General features: G+C 42.9%; 1 protein-coding gene and 1 pseudogene across 1 annotated transcript in view; both read left to right on the top strand.

Annotated features, from left to right (window-relative positions):
- IL1RAPL2 (interleukin 1 receptor accessory protein like 2) overlaps positions 1-22,630 on the top strand; it is a 632,274-nt gene that overhangs the window by 422,113 nt on the left and 187,531 nt on the right. The gene's annotated exons all lie outside the window — the stretch shown is intronic.
- Positions 9,731-10,885, top strand: LOC132223308 (probable mitochondrial glutathione transporter SLC25A39; annotated as a pseudogene).

The following is a 22,630-nucleotide window of genomic DNA, read 5'->3' as shown; positions in this document are numbered from 1 at the left end:
TTTAATTCTTTAAAAGACTGGGAAAGGGATAGGGTGACTGAATAAAGAAGGTGAAGGGATTAGCTAAAGAACATATGTGTGTACCCTATAGACACAGACAATACTTTGGTGAAGGCCAAAGCTTGGGAAGGCAGTGATGGGTGGAGGTGGGCAAAGGATAGCGAAAAGGAAAACACCTGCAATTATGTCAACATTAAATTTTTTTAATAAAAAATGGCTACTGTCTTTTGTATTTCTGTGGGGTCTGTTGTTATTTCACCTCTTTCATTTCTGATTTTGTTTATTTGGGTCCTCTCTCTTTGTTTCTTGGTGAGCTTGGCTAAAGGTTCATCAATCTTGTTTATCATTTCAAAGAACCAGCTCTTGGTTTTATTGATCTTTTGTATTGTATTTTTGGTCTCTATGTCATTTATTTCTGCTCTGATCTTTATTATCTCCTTCCTTCTATTTATTCTGGGCTTTTCCTGTTGCTCTCTTTCTAATTCTTTAAGTTGTAGGGTTAGATAATTTATTACCAGTTTTTCTTGTTTATTGAGGTAGGCCTGTAGAACTATGAACTTCCCTCTCAGAACTGCTTTCACTGTGTCCCATAGATTTTGGATCGTTGTGTTTTCATTTTCATTTGTTTCCAGGATGTTTTTTATTTCTTCTTTGATGTCTTTGGTAACCCAGTCATTGTTTAATAGCATGCTATTTAGCCTCCATGCATTTGATTTTTTAAATTTTTTATTATAGTTGATTTCCAATTTTATGCCATTGTAATCTGAGAAGATGCTTGATTTGGTTTCAGTCTTCTTGAATTTGAAGAGACTTAGCCTGTGTCCTAATATGTGGTCTATCTTTGAAAATGTACCATGTGCACTTGAGAAGAATGTATACAGAGAGTCCTCAGGTTACATCAGACTCGACATACGTCGTTTCATGATTATGTCGCCATCTCCCATTTATTTGTTAAAAAAAGTTCTGTCATTTTGATGTGTGTACATATGTGCTTTATTTTTTTTATTATTTATTTACCACTAGTAAAGGTCAGGAATTGTTATCTTTCTTTTAATTATTTTTTTTTTTTTACTGTTTCACTTCATTACTGTTGTGTATGTGCTCCATGTGAGTGACATAGGTACTTATGTAGGTGGGTTCCAACTTACGGCAAAAATCACCTTACACTGTGCCATAGGAATGGATCTCCAACATAATCTGAGGACCTACTGTTATTCCATAGCTTTGGGGTGAAGTGTTCTTTTTCTTTAATATATTTTCTTGATTTTTTTACCGAGAGGAAGAGAGAGGGATAAAGAGTTAGAAACATCGATCAGCTGTCTCCTGCACACTTCCTACTGGGGATGTGCCCGCAACGAAGGTACATGCCCTTGACCGGAATCAAACTTGATACCTTTCAGTCCCCAGGCTGATGCTCTATCCACTGAGCAAAACCAGTTAGGGCTTTTTTTTTTTTTTTTTTTTTTTTTTTTTTTTTTTTTTTTTGCATCTCATCCTACTATTTTGCTTTTATTTTTATTTATTTTTTAACATTTTTATTGCTTAAAATATTACAAAGAGTAGTACATTTGTCTCCTTTTTTCCCCCTTGACCTTCCCCCAGCCTCCCCTACCCCACAGTGTCTTGTGTCCATTGGTTATGCTTATATGCATGAAGTGTTCTAAAGATGTCAGTTAGTTCCATCTGATATAGTGAGTCATTTAGGATTGCTGTTTCCTTGTTCATTTTTTGTCTAGAGGACTTATCCAGTGATGTAAATGGGGTATTATACTCCCCTACTATGATTGTATTGCTATCGATCTCTCCCTTGATATCTTCCAGAAGTTTTTGTATGTAGTTGCTTGCTCCTGTGTTGGGTGCTTATATGTTTACCAGAGTTATATCATCTTGTTGTATCTATCTCTTTCATATTATGAACTGGCCGTCCTTATCTCTTGTCATGGCCTTCACTTTGAGGTCTATTTTATCAGCGTGTTTTTTTTTTTCATTTCCATTTGCCCCCCCCCCAAAATTTTCCCATCCCTTTACTTTCAGTCTGTGTTATTCCTTTGTTCTGAGGTGGGGCGTTCTCTAGTAGTCAGCATATATATGGGTGGCTTATCCATTAAGCCACCCAATATCTTTTTATTGGAGCATTTAATTTATTTATATTTAAGATTATTATTGATAGGTACTTGTTTGTTGCCATTTTTATTCTTTGTGCCAGTGTTCCTCTTTCCCTTCAATTTCTTCATTTTATAATAGTCCCTTTAGCATCTCTTACATTGCTGGCTTGGTGGTGATAAACTTCCTTAGCCTTTTTTTTTTTTTTTTTTTTTTTGAAGCTCTTGATTTTACCTTCAATTTTGAATGATAACCTTGCTGGATAGAGTATTCTTAGATTCATTCCCCTGCTTTGCATCACTTTGTATACTTCATTCCATTCCCTTCTGGCCTGATGTGTTTCTGTTGAGAAATCATTTTATAGTCTAACTAGAGGCCCGGTGCACAAAAATTTGTGCACTGGCGGGGGGGGGGGGGTCCCTCAGCCCAGCTTGCCCCCTATCACATACTGGGAGCCCTAGGGGATGTCCTACTACCTGCTCCCTGCTCCCCTTGGGGAGTGGGCCTAAGCCACAGTCTGGCCTCCCTTTGTGGGAGTCAACCAGGCTGATCAGGGGAAGGCCGCAGCCCCATCACCGCACTGTTTCAGCCACTGCCAGTGAGGGCAGCCACCAAGATGTTTTCATCAACATGGACTCCAGTCCCTTTACCATGAAAAAATCCATCCATCCATCCTTCCATTCTTCCATCTTCCTTCCTTCTTTCCTTCCTTCCTTCCTTCCTTCCTTCCTTCCTTCCTTCCTTCCTTCCTTCCTTCCTTCCTTCTTCCTTCCTTCTCCTCACCTGAGGATATGTTTCCATTGATTTTTAGAGAATGTGGAAGGGAAAGGGAAAGACAGAGAGAAACATCAAAGTGAGAGGAACACTTTGATTGGTTGCCTCCTGCATGAGCCCTGACCTGGGCCCGGGCCAGGGAGGAACCTGCAACCTAGGTACATGTCCTTGGTCAGAATTGAACCCAGAATCTGTGTTGGGCAGGCCGAGGTATTACCCACTGAGCCAAACCAGCTAGGGCAGGATATGACATTTGTTAACCCTCCAGCAGCAGACCTTCCTTTTTTTCTCCAGGAGTGTAGTAAAAAAACCCTAGATCACCTATTTGGACTCTCATTACCCAAGTTACTAAGAATATTACCAGTGACACACAGGGAACTTAGCCAATCAGCAGTCAGAAAAGGTGTTTCCTCTGTAGTTCACAACCAATTGCCAGTATGGCCCCTGCTGGGCCTAAAGCCTCTGGCGAGTTATTAGCTCTGGGCCGGGTCACCCCCAGCTCCCCACCTCTGCCACCATCAACGATCGCTGGCTGGTTCCTCCTTGGTCCAAGCTTAAAGCCTCAGGCTGAGGTGTTAGGCCTGGGCCGCCATCAATGATCGCTGGCTCAATGATCGCTGGCTGGCTCCTCCCCGGCCCAAACCTAAAGCCTCAGGCTGAGGTTTTAGGCCTGGGCCGGGGCACCCCCAGCTCCCCACAGCCACTGCCACCGCCATCAAGGATCGCTGGCTGGCTCCGCCCTGATTTCCGCCGCTGCAGCCATCAAAGATCCCTGGCTGGCTCCTCCCCGGCCCAAGCCTAAAGCCTCTGGTTGAGGTGTTAAGCCTGGGCCTGGGCCGGTGCCCCCCGCCCCCCCAGATCCCTGCTGCTGATCGCTGGCTGGCTCCACCCCGGCCCCAGCCTAAAGCCTCAGGCCGAGGCTTTAGACCTGGACCAGGGCACCCCCAGCTCCCCGCCACCGATCACTGACTGGCTCCGCCTCGGTTCCCCGCCAAAGCCGCCATCAACAATCTCTGGCTGGCTCCTCCCCGGCCCAAGCCTAAAGCCTCTGGCTGAGGCGTTAGGCCTGGGCCGGACCCCCCCCCATGCTCCCCACCATCAACGATCTCTGGCTGGCTCCTCCCTGACCCAGGCCTAACGCCCCAGGCTGAGGGTTTAGGCCTGGGCCGGGGCACCCCCAGCTCCCTGCAGCCGCCGCCATCAACAATTGCTGGCTGGCTACTCCCTGGCCCAAGCCTAAAGCCTCTGGCCAAGGTTTTAGGCCTGGACTGGGGCACCCCCAGCTCCCCACCGCCACGGATCGCTGGCTGGCTCCGCCCCGTTCCCTGCTGCAACTGCCACCAAGGATCCCTGGCTGGCTGGACCCGCCCAAGCCTAAAGCCTCTGATGGAGGCTTTAGGCTTGGGATGGAGCACCCCCAGCTTCCTGCCGCTGCCGCCATCAAGCATAGCTGGCTGGCTCTGCCTGGTTCCCCTCCGCTGCCGCCATCAATGATTGCTGGATGGCTCCGCCCAGGCCCCAGCCTAAAGCCTCAGTCTGAGGCTTGGGGCTGACATATACAAATTAGCCGCCATCTTGGCTGTTGACTAATTTGTATATCTCACTGATTAGCCAATGAAAAGGGTAGCGGTCATACGCCAATTACCATGTTTCTGTTTTATTAGATAGGATGGGAGATCCTTTATAGGTAAATTTCTGTCTCTCTTTTACAGCCTTTAAGATTCTTTGTCATTAACACTTGCCATTGTAATTACTACTTGTCTTGGTGTGAATCTTTTTGGGCTCATCTTGTTTGGCACTCTTTATGTTTGTGTGACATTTTTCTTCCCCAAGTCAGGGAAGATTTCTGTCATTATTTCTTCAAATAGGTTTTCTATTCCTTTTTTCCTCTCCTTGTCCTTCTGCCATCCCTATTATGTGTATGTTGCTTCATTTAATGTTGTCCTAAAGCTCCTTTATATTCTCCTTTTTTTTTCTTTTTATTTTTTCCATTTGTTCTTTAGCTTGTTTTTGTTGTTGTTGTTTCCCTACCCTGTCTTCTAACTCACTGATTTGGTTCTCTGCTTCTTCTAGTCTGCTGTTGAAACCTTCCATTGTGTTCTTTATTGCCACTATATCATTCTTCATGTCCTCTTGATTCTTACATATGTTGGTTAATTTCTCATCCAGACGTTTGAGCATCTTCCTAACCATTACTCTGAATTCTTTCGTTGAGATATTTCTTGCCTCCATTTCATTTAGTTCCTTTTCTGGTAATTTCTCTTTTTCTTTCCTTTGGGGATTGTTTCTTTGTCTCCCCATTTTTTGTCTCTTTCTGTCCCTGGGCACTATGCTTGGAGTCCAATAGGTTGAAGCCCATATTGGTCCAATGGTTAGGGGACTGTTAGCCCAGAGGCTGGGTCTGCCTTGAGTCTCATGCCTTTATTGTCTCTTCTCTGAGGCATACTCCCTTCTCCCATGGATCCGGTCCCTCAGTTGTCCAGTTCAGATGCTGGGGTTCAGCAGAGGTGCATGCTCGGTTCCTCTGTTGAGTGCCTCCCCATGAGGGCCAGAACCCCCTGGCATGCAAAATTGCTGTGTGGCCCTGGAACCCAAGGCAGGGTGGAATCCTAGGTCACTCTGGTAGTGCACTTTCTGGGCACACTGGGTTGCACTGGCAACATAGTCCCAGGGCCCAGGGTGGGGCACATGCCAGGTGGTTCCAGCTCGCAAAGGCAGTGTGAAGCTGTTGTCTAGGGCTAGGTGCACCCTGTCGCTCCAGGTCACAATGGCAGTGCTCTCCTGGAGCCCATGGTGGAGTATATGTTGGTTGGTGCTGGGTCATCCGAGCAACACTGTCCTGGGGTGGGGCAGTGCCACCCTGGAAGCACAATGCTGGGCTTGGGGTAGAGGCAAGATGCAGGCCCCCCCTGGCTTGCACTCATATCATGGGGTCCTGGAGTATGGGATCCTGGGACACTTGGTCTGGGCATGTGGGCAAGGACGCATTGTGCAGGAGGTCTTTCTAGCATGTGCTCACTGTAGAAGTCTGGGAGCCCACAGGGAGGTACTGAGGCACTCACTTCCAGGGCACAGTGGTGGTCGCACATGGATTATGGCTGGCAAGCAGCTCCCTGCACAGTTCCAGGATGGTGTCTGAGACCAGCCTGGTGTTGGTGTGGCTGAGCTCCTGGCCTCCACTGCTCCCCTCTACAAGATAGCCTTGGCTCTTCACCAAAGCCGTACCCCACCAGGGAGTGCTGTGGTGGTAGCAGGTGCTCCCTTTCTTGGAGATCCTGATCTGCCGGTCCCTGAGACTCCTGAAAGTTCTAACTGTCCCTCACTGACCATCACACACACCACACATGTCCACACACTCCACTCTTGCTCCTTTACTCATTCACACTCTCCCCCTCCCTGCCATCCTTCCAGCTGCCATGTTGGGGTCCCAATGAGGATAATTCTGTTATCTACTTTCAAAGACTGTTGTGAAGATTAAAATTTATATATTTTTTAATATGTTATATATATACAAAATATGTGATGCAGTTTCTGGAGTAGCAGGTACTAATTAAATGGTAGCTGTTATTACTTGCCAATATGTATCTTTTGGACATTGCCCTCACCTTCTTAAAACCCCTCTCTTTTCCTCCCCTGTTTTAGGCAGGCAACAAAGAAAATTTCCCTACACACATTGAGTCCAACTCTAAAAGAGGATTGCAACTAAAGATGGCTCTAGTACATTTGGCTTTTAATGAAGCAGTCAAGGTGATACAGTAGTCCCTGAAAAAAGGAGGACTATAGCAGCCAGTGAGCAAGGTCCTGAGTCACTATTGACCACCTTAAGAAGCAGTTACCCGCCCAGCCAGCTTGGCTCAGTGGTTGAGCATTGACTTATGAACCAGGAGGTCATGGTTGGATTCTAGTCAGGGCACATGCCTGGGTTGTGTCTCGATTCCCAGTTGGGGGCATGCAGGAGGCAGTCCATCAGTGATTCTCTACCATCATTGCTGTTTCTATTTTTTTAAATATATTTTTATTGATTTCAGAGAGGAAGAGAGATGGAGAGAGAGATAGAAACATCAATGATGAGAGAGAATCATTGATCGGCTGCTTCTTGCACATCCCCTACTGCGGATTGAGCCTGCAACCCAGGCATGTGCCCTTGGCCAGAATTGAACCTGGAACCCTTCAGTCCGCAGGCAGATGCTCTATCCACTGAGAAAAACCAGCTAGGGCGCTGTTTCTATCTTTTATCTCTCTCTCTCTCTCTCCCTCTCTCTTAAGCAGCTACGCAATTCTGAGGACTTGCTTCTTTGGGCCCCTAGCAAATCAAAAACTTATATGAGACAATAAGGCTCTGTTTTTCATACATGGTTTCCTATATTTGATTTTGGATCTCATTCTACTCTAAGACATTTTCCTTATCTTTAATATTCTCTCAAATCCAGAAAGATATCACTTTATTGACCCTGTCATAATTAAAAGTACCTATTTCTTGCTAATGAGCTATTACCTGCAACTTTACATGATTCTTCTGACAGGCTGACAGGCTGACTAACAAGGTTTGACCTCTTTCTAAAATCAGCTGGCAAGACTTGGGCTTTGACACTAAAGAAGTTCTTTGAAGCTTACTTACCAATCATTCCTTCTGAATGTGAATAATACATATGGATTTGATGGATGTGGAACTTTGTCTTCAGCATGTACTTAACATGCAAAGCCATCTTAAAATGTCTTTAATGGATTAGTTGATAGGGATTAGATGCAGTCTCAACTACTTCCTCATGTATAAACACCTACTTAGAGCACTATCATTAAATAATTTTCATAAAGAACAACTGATTTTTTTTAGAAACCAGTCAAAAGTACTATTGATCAGACAAGTCTTTCCAAGAAGGTCTTAACCTGATTACTTTAAAGATTGCCTTTGCTTTTTATTAATATATGTATCAGTTTTACCAACACTTATTGTAATAAAAATAAACACACATGCACACACACATACACACATGCACCTATGCAGAAAGAACAAATAGAGAAAAAAAGACTATGAGAGGCCTCAGCTGAGAAGCATGATAGGAAATGAAATTTTCTGCTCAATAAACTCTCTGGTTAGGGAGGCAGTGAGGCATGGTAGAAAGAATGCTGGAGTTTAGAATCAAAGTAATAATTTAAGTCTCCTTTTCACTAGTTATTACCTGCATGACCTTGAGTTACCACCTCTCTGATCATGTTTGTTTATGTGAAAAAAATTGGGATGGGAATGCCTAGCTATAGAGCCATTGAGAAAATTCAAATTCAGGCTTAAAATTTTAATGTTCTACAATGCTAAGAGAATATCAGAGAATTACCCATTTAAGTCTGGAACCATACAGAAAAAGGGTTTCAATTAGGATATCAGTTGTGATGCACATGAGATCGCACTGTTCAGATTTCCCTTCAACAAGGCACTTTGTTGCCCCAACTACTGAAAGTGTGTTAACAGTCTTCAGCTTTTAACTCGTCCAGGGACTGCCTCATCTGCACAGAACTGCCTCATGCTCTTCCAAGGAGAACCACATTTAATAATTGATTCATGCAAATATATGAAATCCCAACATAGAAGTGGGAAGACCAATTAATATGCTTTAGTAGTTGTCCAGTGGAGAGATGATGGAGGCTTGGCCAAGAGTAGTAGCAGTTGAGATAGGTATATTGAGGATATGCTTTACATGTAGATTCAAAAAGATCCAAGAGTGAGATGAAGAATAGAGTGAAAGATATGCCATAGCTTTTTGGCTATATATGCGGTAAAGGTTTATTTTTAAAGTCATATTAATTTTGAGATACCCAGTAGATTTCCAGGTGGAGATATAAAGGAGATAGGTAAAAACTGTACATGAACTTGGAACTCAGAGGAGAAGTCAGGGCAGGAAATACAGATTTAGGAATTATCTTCAAAACTAAATTAGATTACATCCCTAGGATATGGGAACCTAAGTCTCTACATCACTTAGGTATGGAGAAAAGTGTTTGTTGATCTCACAGTTAATATCAATGCAGAAAGATAGCACTTAACCACCCTTATGAGTTAAATTCAGTAACCAGACTATTTAGAAAGAGGCCTCATTAAAATGAAGAGATTTTTGGTTTTGCTGTTGTATTCTTTAAACAAATAATTATAGAGCTCCTCCTATGTGGTGAGTGATGCACAATTATCATATTATTTAATCCTCACAACATATCTAGGTGAGCATTCCTATCATCCTGATGTTACAATGAGCAAACAGAAGTTCAGAGAAGTGTAGCAATTTGGGCCAAATTACATATTTAGTGAATGATGGAGGAGGTCTCATGGCCCTTTAGCCTCCACATGCAGTGCATTATAATAACAGTAATAGCAGCCATTAATAGAGTACCTACTGTGCCCAGGTCCCCTGCTAAAACACTTTACATATCTTATCTCATTCTCAAAAAAACACAACCCTATTTATTAGCCTCATTTTGCAGATGATGAAACCTAAACTTAGAGATGTAACTAACGTGGCCAAAATCTTACAGTTATTAAATGGCAAAGTGGAATTTCAAATATATTTTTGTCTGTTTCCAGAGCTCATAATCTTAATTACTATATTATACTGCCTTTCATCACCTGTGACGTAGGTAAGTAGAAGGGAAAAGATTTCCTCCCAAAGGGAACATAACTATCCAAATGTTAAACCAACTGAACATGTAGCATTGAAAGTGATGCCTATTGCTCCTGGGCCTTGGAGCAAGGTGAACTTGCGAGGACCCACACTGGTCGCTGACCCGCCATGGGCCCGCCAGACCTCAAGCTCTGCGCTGCGCTGCGCATGCAAGTACCATCCTAAAGCCAGATTGAAGCTACAAGATGGCTGACCAGGACCCTGGGGGCATCAGCCCCCATCCAACAGATGGTGGCCTCAGGTGCCAGAGCTGTGGTCACCTCCATCTTTATGACGCCCCTGGATGTGGTGATCTGCCTGCAGTCTCAACACCCTTCAGTGACCAGTGAGCTGATACCTCCCTCCAAACTCTGGAGCCTCTCTTATACCAAATTGCCCTCCTCTCTCCAACCCGCAGGGAAGTGCTTCTTCTACTGCAATGGCATCCTGGAACCCCTGTACCTGTGCACATATGGTGCCCATGGTGTCACTTGGTTTCAGGACTCCACTCGCTTCACTGGCACTATGAATGTCTTTGTGAAGATTGTGAGACACAAGGACACCAGGATCCTGTGGAGTGGTCTCCCAGCCACCCTGGTGATGACTGTGCCAGCAACCGCCATGTACTTCACGGCCTATGACCAACTCAAGGTCTTCCTGTGTGGTTGAGCCCTGAAATCTGACTTCTATGCACCCATGGTGGCTGGTGCACTGGCCTGCTTGGTCACCATGAGTGTAATAAGCCCCCTAGAGCTGGTACAGCATGTGTCATACTGGGAGTTGGGTGCCTGTATCCGAACCTCTGTAGCTCAGGGCAGCTGGCACTCACTGTGGCTTGGCTGGGGCCCCACTGCTCTTTGGGATGTGCCTGTTCAGCCCTGCACTGGATCAACTATGAACTGGCAAAGAGCTGGCTGAGTGGGCGCAGGCCAAAGGACCAGACATCAGTGGGCATCAGCTTTGTGGCTGGTGGCATCTCAGGGATGGTGGCTGTCATCCTGACTCTACCTTTTGATGTGGTGAAGACTCAATGCCAGGTTGTGCTGGGAATGGTGGAGGCTATGAGCGTTTCACCCGTGCATGCAGACTCTACCTGGCTGCTGCTGTGGAGGATCCTGGCTGAATCCGGCACCAGGGGACTCTTCACAGGCTTCCTCCCAAGGAACATCAAGGCTGCCCCTTCCTGTGCCATCATGATCAGCACATATGAGTTGGGCAAAAGCTTCTTTCAGAGGCTCAGCCTGGAACAGCCTCTGAGCCAGTGAGATGAGCGAGGGGTTGTGGGCCCCATCTCTTCCATGGATGGTGTGGGGCAGGAGGAGACTGAGCCAAGTGTCTTGTCCTCAGGGGAGGGAGCCTCATTTTTCTTCCCTCTCGGCTCAGCCCCAAGTATACCAGCCCATCCAGTTGGGCCTTCCCAGACCCCCATCAGAGAGCTTTCTTCCTGCTGGTCCTCATCCCAAGCCCCAAGGATCATCACTTTTCTACCCAACTCCCCAAATTCAAGACCAAATCTGTTAATTCTCCTTCCCCTGCCCTCTCGCCCATTTTCATGTGTTTGTTGTAGCTGGGCCTGCCACCAAGGCCCACAGAGCCCTGGACCTGGCCAGCCTGAACCCACTGCTGTTAAGTCATTGAGTCTAAAGATGATGAATTAAAAAATGATGACTATTAAAAATACATTTTATTAGAAATAAGAAACTTAAGATGATTATTAAAAATCAAAATGATGTCCTGGCTGGTGTCTCTAAGTGGTTAGTTCATCAGCCCATGCACTAAAGGGTCATGGGTTTGATTCCCAGTCAAGGACATGTACCTAGGTTGCAGGTTTGATACCTGGCCCTGGTCAAGGTGCATGCAGGAGGCAACCAATTGATGTGTCTCTCTCACATTGATGTCTCTCTTCTGTCTCTCTATCTCTATCTCACCCCCAACTGTCCTTCCCTCTCTCCCTTCCCCTCTCTCTAAAAATCAATGGAAAAAATATCCTTGGGTGAGGATTAACAGCAACGATAATGAAATCAACAAGATATGGATGTTTGAAAAGCATCTGTTCCAGCATTTTCTGAAGCTATCATCTTTAAATAAACAATAGTACAAATATTAATCTGATTTTGCTTCTTAATCTAAAGTGTTTGGAACGATGAAACAGAATGAGTATCACTAAACAACATGGGATTGAACCCATATCCTTGGCTTGTGAGTACAGTGTTTTTAAACAGTGGAATTCAAGATTATTATCTTAGCCATTTTGGAAAGATCAGGAGATGTTTTAAAGACAGGGAGACTTATTTGATTGGGTCCAAAATCCCTCAACATAATGGTATACATGTAGTTTCTCCTATCCTGCCACTGTTTTCTTTTGGGATTTTTTTTTTAGCTATCAAGGAAAAGATTTTGAGACATATCATGTATATAATCTTTGAGTGTGCTCCAGATTGGAAGATTTCATTTAATTCATTCCAAGTCCTTCACTTAGGAGCTTATACACATTTTAAATACGTAGTCATAAATATTTAATAATTATTACACAATAAATAATGTCAGTTTTATGAACTGAATCAAAAGTAATTAATAATTATAACAGCAATAATAATGACAGAACATATAGACTGCTTAGGATTTTCAAAATACCAGTTTAGCTAGCATGATGTTCTGTGAACAAATGTACAGCTAAATACACAGTAGCTGTCAGACACTAGTTAGAACAGCAGGAGCATGTTTCTCAGCAGGGATTTTTCTGTCTGCTGACATTTTGGTTCTGAAGTAAATGGGACGTGTGGTTATGTTTCTTTTATTATTTTTCAATTATAGAATCTGAATGTGCATAGAATTGTGTTGATCTCGTTCAGCTTCTCTCCCAATGAAATGATCCTTTCTATAACACCTCTGACAAGTGGCCACTTGGTCTTTCTTTGAATGTGTTTAGTGACAAGTAAATTACATCCTTAAAAACCAGCCTTTTCCATTGTTGAAGCATGCTTATTTTTTTAAAAAAAATCACTTTCTGGGTGAGTTATAACTCTAACCATCACTACTACTTTTACTTTCTTGACTAACATTGAATAAACATAATCCTTTTCTACTACAGACATTAACCTTTTTTAATATAGCTACCATTGCCCAACTACCTGTGACAGCCCCCACCACCTTAAATTCTTCTCAAATTTTAAAACCCATAGATTCCAAACCTGTTTGTGCATGTGAGGTCATATTAAAACCTGCCCCCAATTCCTTTACAACTATGTAGACATGGGCTCAAATACTGACTCCCTACTATGTGAACCTCAAAATGAGGAAATGATTGCTACCACAAGATATTTTGTGAGAATTAAATTAACAGGTAATTTTTATGTAGTATTATTGGTTGAACATTGTTCTACTTGTGTTATACATGTTAATTCATTTCATTTTAATAACAAACATATGAGATGGTTATTATTATTTCCCCATTTTGTATTTTACTTTATTTTATTTTTATTTTATTTTTATTGTTTAAAATATCATATATGTCTCCTTTTTCCCCCATCAACCCCTCCTCAGCCACTCCCACCTCTCAGGTCCCTGTCCACTGGTTATGCTTATATGCATGCATACAAGTCCTTTGGTTGATCTCTTAACACACACACACACACACACACACACACACCCTCCCCTGCCTTCCCTATGAGGTTTGAGTGTTCAATGCTTCTCTGCCTCTGGATCTATTTTTGTTCATCAGTTTATGTTGTTCATTACATTCCACAAATAAGTGAGATCATGTGATATCTTTCTTCGACTGACTTATTTCGCTTAGCATAATGCTCTGCAGGTCCATCCACACTGTTGCAAATGGTAAAAGTTCCTTCTTTTTTACAGCAGTGTAGTATTTCATTGTGTAGATGTACTACAGTTTTCTAATCCACTCATCTGCTGATGGGCACATAGGCTGTTTCTAAATCTTAGCTATGGTAAATTGTGCTGCTATGAACATAGGGGTGCATATATACTTCCTGATTGGTGTTTCTGATTTTGTGGGATATATTCCTAGAAGTGGGATCACTGGGTCAAATGGGAGTTTCATTTTTAATTTTTGAGGAAACTCCATACTGTTCTCCACAGTGGCTGCACCAGTCTGCATTCCCACCAGCAGTGCACAAGCGTTCCTTTTTCTCCATATCCTCGCCAGCACTTGTCCTTTGTTGATTTGTTGATAGCCGTTCTGACAGGTGTGAGATGGTACCGCATTGTTGTTTGGATTTACATCTCTCAGATGATTAGTGACTTTGAGCATGTTTCCATATGTCTCTCGGCCTTCTGTATGTCCTCTTTTGAAAAGAATGTCGAGACCATATATACATAACTAATTGAGGCAGAGTAAGGATTTGAACTCAGGCAATCTGGCTCTAGAGCTTTCACCTTTATCCACCATTATTTACATTTACTAGTTTTATTAAATAAGGTGATATATATATATATATATATATATATATATATATATATATATATATATAGTAGGGAGTGGCTCTAGGATCAAGCCTTGGGCTCACCTTTGGCAGGGCCACAAACAAGTCCCAGCCTGGAGGGCAGAGCTCTCCTGGCATAATTAAGTCTGACCTTGTAGCCCTCCCTAATTCCTTCCTAAGTAGCTAATGGGCTGTGGGAGGTGTAGCAAGTGCTGCCAAAACAAGAACATTTGTATACATGATTATATATATATATATATATATATATATATATATATATATATATTATAATATATATTATATGTGTGTGTATGTGTGTGTGTGTGTGTGTATGTAGTATAGTGTGTGATATAGTAATAGCTTGATAAATGTTTTCTTTTCCACTCACCATTCAGCTACCTCTCTTCTGAGTACTCTTCAGTTTTTCAAAATCCAAAATGTGTGCCTGATATTTCAGATATAATCTAATAAACTAAAACAGAGGGGCAATTCCTTCTAGTTCTAGGACCAGGTTTCATTTGGACACTAAATAAATTCTCCTGTCTCTGACAACTACATGAAGATTCTTACCTAAGTTGTGGTGATTCATTCATTTATTCAACAAACATGTATTGGGCATGTATCACAAATTAGGCACAGTATTATTTGTTAAGGATACAATAGATGATGACCAAACATATATAGCCCCTGCCTTTTTGGAGCTTAGAGTCTTGCTTTACAGAAAAACATTAAATAAATAAATGCAAAAATAAGTACATGATGACTAATAGTAAAAGGTTATGAAGGAAAATAATAGGGCGCACTAAGAGAGAATAGTGAGTTGAATGCATTCTAAATTGGGCCAATTGGTGCCTAAGGAAAGCTCTTTCCATGGAAGAAAATTTAAGCTGAGACTCAAAGGGTGCGTTAGAGTTAGCCAGGGTAACTCTAGGGGAAAAGCATTTCAGGAAGCACTTAAGAACAGGTTGAAGGCCCTGAAGAGGGAACGAGTTTGGCTTGGTCAAAGACCTAAAAGAAGGCCATTGAAGTTGGAGAAGAATAAAGAGGAATCAGAAAGGCTCCAAATGAGGTTAGAATAGTAGACGGGAGCTACTGGTATATTATGCCAGATGATTGTCCTAAACTAATGCTGCCACTGTGACTAAGTGGGATAAAATTGTAGAGTCACAGTCAGTGTTTAGAGAGGTTCCTTGAAAGGAGGCAGCTGAAAGGATTCAGCAAGGAATCTCCAAAGTTGTTTTTATAAGTTACCCAAGGCTTATGTATAAACATGCAATCAGTCTGTAAATAACTGGTAAATCCTTCTCATTAACACCTACACTAACCAATCACCTGCATTTACAACTTCCACTTTAAGTTGCTATTTTGTACCTAGTTTTTGCCCTCCAGTCTTCCTCAGATATTCTTCCTAATCAGAGATCAACTATATAGAAGTGTTGAAGAAAATAGTATTAATTGTGATTTGCACAAGTATTATTTACCCATTGTTATAAGGCTGTAATCTACATACTGAGAGGGAAGAGGCTAGTCATGTGCCAGATAATTTTGCCAGTAGCAATATCAAGTCCCAAAGTTAGGCTGTGAAGTCACACTAACAAGGTGTGAATTCAAAACCTTGGATTAGTTCTGCCACTAGTTTCCTGTGTGACCTCAAACAAATAACTTAACCTTTCTGATCCTCAGTTTTTATATTTGAAGCATGGAACTAATGATACTTATCTAGGAGGGTGGTTGTGATAATTACATTATATAAGGTACTTAATGTGTGTGAAAGCACCAGCCACAATGCCTGACATATAGTAGGTAATAAATGATAATATTTCTTTTTATTATATGAAAGAGAATAAATACCTTCTACAAAGTCACCATAATATAATCCTTCACATCCAAATAATAAAAAAACTGATTTATGTTTTATTATATTTGGATATAGATTTCTTATTTGAATTTTGTTAATTTCAATTTTTATAGTATTTTTATGGAACCATAGTACAAGCATCATAAAGGATCCTTAGGAAACTATTTTCATCCTCAGCTTTTAGTGAAAATAGTGTTGAACATTCCTAATCCTGAATCATACACAACACACACATACATAAGTATCACAAAATACTCATTTGTTGTTTCCTTTGTGCCAGACTGTGCTGTCCTAGAGATATTAAGCATTGATAGACTTGATTCATACCCTCAATAAGTTCATGATCAAATAGGTATGACAGATATGTGTCAAATTATGTTCCAAGACAGGATCAAACAAATGTGAAATACATTCTCTGGTAGCACAGAGGAAGGAGCAATGGATTCTGCCTATAGATATGGCCACAGTGAATAGACCTCTTATTGTGTGTGTCTGACTTCAGTTAGATATGCTGATATCTCCCAGGCTTGCTTCACAGCAACTTAATAGTTGCATTTCATCTTGTAAAATATTATGACTTGGAGTGTATTGTCCTCAGATCAATTGACAAGTATTTCCTGACTGTCTTTGCGCTAGGGGTATTGGGGGATAGAGGAGAAGGAGGTTATTTGGTCCTTGCCTTCAATTGCCTACAGGTTGGACAGCTGAGAGTGAAAAGTCCTCCAAGATGGCAATTAGAGAACAAACTATTCACTGTGAAGCTGCCTTTGAGTACATCCAAAGAAAGAGCTCAGGGTGAGTTGGAATAGTTAGAAAAAACACACAAATAGAAATCATTGTTCTTTCAGATACACATCAGTTCAGACTTCTAGAAACTACCTACAGATGCTTAGAGAGCCATTCAAATATTCTCCACTGAATAATTACTCAAAGAGAAAAATTAGTTCAGTGTATCAGAATCTCTTCCAATGCTTGTTAATCTGAATTTATAGCTCAGTGCTTTAGAAGTGCTTTATTTAAAGTATGTTAAAAACCTTAGCTGGAATATTCTTCGCTGGTCCAAAGACAGGATGCTTAAACATGTATTAGCAAAGAAAATAGGCAGATTTACAGACTTTCAAAGTTGTATATGTTTCAGAATTGGAGCAAACTGACAAAAAATGCAGGGATGCAATGAAATTATTTTAAAACTTGCTTCTTTGACAGATGAGCCTCTATAAAGAGAGTTTTGAATTATTAGGTGGCCACACAGCTTTTGTCAGTGAAATACCATGAGAAGTTGTATTTGGAGGAAAGAAGCTGACAGGGAGAAATGAGGAGAGATGCTGAAAGGCATTAATGAGTTGGAAGAAGGTCAACAACCCATTTAGAGCTCATTAAATCTATTATCTGAGTTTAGAGTGGTCCCAGGTGGAACTTGTGCTGACATACCCAGAACTCTCTCTCTAGCCAAGAGCAGTAGAGAAAAGAGAAAAGTAAATGTGATAGGGGTTTTCAGGCTACCTTTTACTTCTAAGTATAATGATTGGAAATTTCAGATTCCTCAGTTTTGGGGGAAGGCTTTAAATTTAAACATGGTCAATAGCAACTGTGCTTAAGGGGTGAAAAGTGTTATTAGGTTTTGAAATAAAAAATACAAAAAACTTAAAAGTTATCCACACTAATCATTTTAAATCCATTGAGATATTATTTTCTACCTGTCCTTGAAATCATTCTTGTGTTCTAAGCCTAGAAGTTCTAAAAGTTCGGTGTACATGAGAAATACTTCAAGAAATTCAATAAAGGGAAAAAAATAAAAAAATAAAAGAAATTCTGTAAAATCCACTCTGCTGCTCCCCCACTAATTCTCAGGTTTGGCCCAGGACTAGTGACAAGAAAACATCCTATCTAATAAAAGAGAAAAATGGTAATTGGCGTACGACGATACCCTTTTCATTGGCTAATCAGGGCTATATGCAAATTAACTGCCAACTATGATTGGCAGTTAACTGCCAACTAAGATTGGCAGTTAACTGCCAACAAGATGGCGGCTAATTTGCATATGTAGGCACAATGCAGGGAGGCGAAAGGGAAAGCAGGAAGAAGCCCCCTGCCACTGACAGTGATCGGAAACCCAGGGGGGAGCTAAGAGCTGGGGGGCAGGGCAAAGGCGGCCCTGGGGACGCTTTTGCCCTGCCCCCCAGCCATGATCGGAGAATCAGGCGCCTTTGCCGCCCTGGCCAGTGATAGGAGGAAGTAGGGGTGGAGCCAGCGATGGGAGCTGGGCACGGTCGAAGCTGGCAGTCCCGGGAGATAGGGGTCCCTTGCCTGGGCCTAAAGCGAAGCCCACGATCGCGGGGCCACTGCAGCTGCGGGTCCCCGCTGCCCGGCCGGAGGCCTCAGCCGGGCGGAGCCTGCAACCACGGGGAGCTGGGGGTCCCCTGCCCAGGCCTGACACCTCTGCCAGTGGCCTCAGGCCTGGTCAAGGGGCTGATCCGGTGATTGGTGATCGGAGGGTGATGAGGGTCAACTCCTCTGGCCGAGGCATCAGGCCTGGGTGGGGGGCGGAGCCGGGGATTGGGGGGATATGATGGTCCCCTTGCCCAGGCCTGAAGCCTGGGTCAGAGGCATCAGGCTTGGGCGGGGGCTGGAGCAAGCGATCAGAGGGAGATGGGGGTCCCCTGCCCAGGCATGATTCCTGAGACAGAGGCCTCAGGCCTGAGCGGGGGCCAGAGCCAGTGATCACGGGGAGATGGGGGTCCCCTGTCCAAGCCTGACACCTCTGGCGGAGGCGTCAGGCCTGGGCAAGGGGCCGATCAGGCGATCGGAGGGTGATGGGGGTCTACGCCTGTGGCAGAGGCATCAGGCCTGGGCAAGGGGCCAATCCTGCGATTGGAGGGTGATGGGGGTCAACGCTTGAGGGCTCCCAGTATGTGAGAGGGGGCAGGCTGGGCTGAGGGACACTCCCCCACACCCCCCCCCCAGTGCACGAATTTCGTGCACCGGGCCCCTAGTTAAGTAATAACAAGAGAGAAACAGCTTTGTAATTCATCTTAGAAACTGCCTTTATATTTATTTAGCATTGTTTTTAATAGAATGGAATTGAAGCACAAACCTGTCCTGTACTTTAAAAGACTTTTTTTTATGTAGTAAGAGCTGATGTGGCCTTTTAGAAAAATCTTGATTTTCTAAATTAAGGCTGCATTTTTGGTCAGACTGACATTTATTGCTTTATTTAAATTTTTTAAAAATGTGTCATGTTGTCAATAATGGCTTACATTTAAACATCATCTTCTAACGAACACCCTCCTTTTAAGATTGTAACTTTTTTCCAATTAAGACCAAACATTATCCATTTTAAACTTATAACTCTAGTTTACAAGTAAAAAATATCAAAACTGCAGAGAAGCTAAGTGACAAGCCTAATATCGCAGTGTAACCATTGGCAGAGAAAAGGAGATAATCTGTATTTTTTTGAATCTCAATGCAGTGTTCTGTCAGGTAATGCTGCTTTAAGGTATAAAATATGGATGCAAGTCTCGGAATTGACATTTGAGCCACAGGCACTAAAATGTTTCCCTGCACCACCTGGTCAACCCTTACCCTATTATCCATTTCCCCTACCACATCTCATTGACCTTCAACCTGAAGCTCTCTTCCCATGCCTTAAGAATTAATTTTGTTCCTTCAAGACCTTAAAAAGTCAGAAAGTTGTTCTCTCCATGGTATCAAGTTGTGGTGATCACCATTTAAAAGCAGACCTATTCCAAAGCCCCGATTAAAAAACAAAAAACAAAAACAAAACAAAACAAAAAAACAACAACAAAAAAAACACAACAACAATTTTACCACATCATTTGGTGAGTTAGGTGTGAATAGCCCCAAAGGTATGAGCTGAACACTCGTCCCAGAATACCGTTCTATAATTAAGGAAGCTAGTTGGCTTCACAAAGTCAGCTCTTTTCAACCATTCTACATATGGCAGGTTCAGGAATGGCACCTAAGTTGCTGAAATCATTGAGTACAGAGTGTCTGTAAAAATTTACTTTCCCTGTTCAGGCAAGACAGTGTCAGCAGAATTACTTTATTTTGCTATAGCTTGTGTATATGGGGATGAAGGGGTGGGGGTGGGGGTTGGGGTGGGAAGAACATTTTCCTGGTGCTGACTGTTCCTTTTGCTCCTTTTCCAAATAGGCTTGCAGGCTGTCCTGGGGGGCTGATTTGATGCCATGGTGCATTGGTCTTACTGTACATTTCAAAAATGAAAAGAGCCAGCTTGCTTACTCTAGCTCAACAAAGAGATTAGTCCACCAAACATTGAGGAAATCATAACTTGCTAATAACTACATCAAAACCTTCCTAATTTTTAAAATTGACTATCCACTGCATCTAGATACCCAAGGGAGAGAGGAGTTTTATATCCTTACTGTGGCTGTTGTTGAAAGATGATTTTACAAAAAAATGGCACAACTCTCATATACATATAAAAATGAACAAATGCTAAAGACTTCCTTGAACTCATTAATGAGGAACCTGATGAGGTGTTACACAGCTAATTCGAGGGAGAATTCAAGAAAAAAAGGACATATAGATCAGAAATATTAAAATGGATGTGCAAGTGGAGGCATACTAGCCTCATTTAAAGTCTATGTATGGGGAGACCATTGGATAGAATTTCATGTCTATGGACAATAATCATTTTGCACTGCTGTCAGTTTTCTACATTTTTCAGAGATGTAAAATTTCTCAGACAGTGAAAGAAGAGAACCATATATGGTGGAAGGGTGTGATCTAAACAATGCATGGTTTCCATGCAAAGTTATTTTTTTCCTTGCATTATGTTGTGAGAAATGGCCCAGGCCTTGGCAAGGCTAACCAATGGGCTAAAAGCCACAGGCTCTCTGCTACCAGGTCTCCTTGATCTAGAACTGGGCAACAAAAAAAAAACCACATTCTTTTTCTTTTTAAATTTATCTTTATTGTTGAAAGTATTACAGATGTTCCCATTGCCCCCCCCCCATTAACCCCCTTCACCCTGCATCCACCCCCTCCCCAGGCCTTCACAAAACTATTGTCTATGTCCATGGGTCAGACATATCCTAATATATAAAAACCCAAGGGCCGGAGTGAACGAAGGCTTGACCCACCAGCAGTCAGTCCTGCAGTCAGTGCTGGGTTGCTGTGTTGACCCAGCACTGACTGCCAAGGGGGCTGTGGATCAGGCCGGGAGAGAGGCTGAAAGAGAGAGGACCGAAAAGAGAGGCAGGGTCTGATCTGCAGCCTCCCTGGCAGCTGTTGATCAGCTGTTGCCTCTCTCTTTCTCTCCTGGTTTCCCCAGCAGCCACGCCCCTGTTTCTCTCTAGTCTGTTTCTCTCCAGGCCTCCGTGGGGGACAGCTGATAAGCCCCACCTCTCTGATCAGGCCTGGGGATAGGCCTGGAGATGCTGACTGGCATAGAAACCAACCAATCAGAACCAAATCTAGGTGAAGTGCAAGGAGCCAATGGCTACCTAGGAGGCGGAGCTTTTGACACTGACTGCCATAGAAACTGACCAATCAGAACTTAATCTGGGTGAACTGTGAAGGCAGAACCTAAGGTGAGGGCTGAGAAGGGGTTTTAAGGGCAACAGCTGTTTGGTGTAAGGTGTAAGAAAGCAGTTCAATTTTATAATGACTGGTTTGGCAGTATAGTGCATATGGCTGCCTATCAGTCCAGATACAGGGGTTATGTTTTTTTGTCTGCCAAGAGCATCTTCTCCTGCTGAAAAAAGCTCCCTCCCCCATTTAAGCTATCCTATCCTATAAAGGGTAATATGCTAATTAAACCGGGTCTGTTGGCCATCTTCTGGACATCTGACTTCCTTCTGGATGGTGGTGGGTGCTGAGGCAGATAAGGAAGTTGGGGGAAAGATCAGGCTGGCAGGGTAGGGCCATTGGGGGTGAGATCAGGCCTGCAGGGGAGGGAAGTTGGGGGCAACCAGGCCAACAGGGGAGGGCAGTTGGGGACAAGATCAGGCTGGCAGAAGAGAGCAGTTGGGAGCAAGATTAGGCCAGCAGGGGAGGGAAGTTGGGGGTGATCAGGCAGGCAGGCAGAGGAAGTTAGGGGTGATCAGGCAAGCAGGAAGGTGAGTGGTTAGGAGATAGTGGTCCCAGATTGTGAGAGGGATTGGGCCTAAACCGGCAGTTGGACATCCCCCAAGGGGTCCCCGATTGGAGAGGATGAAGGCTGGGCTGAGGGAACCGCCCCTGAATTTCGTGCACTGGGCCACTAGTGTGCATATAAGTGCTTTGGTTAATCTGTACCCACCCCTCAGCCTTCACTCTGACATATGAAAGTCTGTTGAATCCTTCAATGTCTCTGGGTCTATTTTGTTCATCAGTTTATTTTGTTCATTAGACTCCATATATAAGTGAGATCATATGATACTTGTCTTTCTCTGAATCGCTTATTTCACTTATTATAATTCTCTCCAGGTCCCTCCATGCTGTCTCAAAGAGTAAGAGATCCTTCTTTTTTACAGCTGCATAGTATTCCATGGTGTACTAGTAAATGTCCCACAACTCTTTTATTCACTCATCTACTGATGAGCGCTTGGGCTAATTCCAGAACTTAGCTATTGTATATAACACCACTATGAACATAGGGGTGCATTTATTCTTTCTGATTTTTGTTTCAGGCTTCTTAGGATATATTCCAAGAAGTGGGATCACTGGGTCATAAGGCATTTTTAAATTTTGGAGGAAATTCCACACTGTTTTCCATAGTGGTTCTATCAGTCTGCATTTCACCAACTGTATATAAGGGCTGGTTTTTCTCCACATCC

This window comes from Myotis daubentonii, chromosome X, assembly GCF_963259705.1.
Source record: "Myotis daubentonii chromosome X, mMyoDau2.1, whole genome shotgun sequence".
In the NCBI taxonomy this organism is placed as follows: domain Eukaryota; kingdom Metazoa; phylum Chordata; class Mammalia; order Chiroptera; family Vespertilionidae; genus Myotis; species Myotis daubentonii.
Note: the sequence above shows the minus strand (reverse complement) of the source record. Positions and strands in the feature narration are given on the sequence as shown.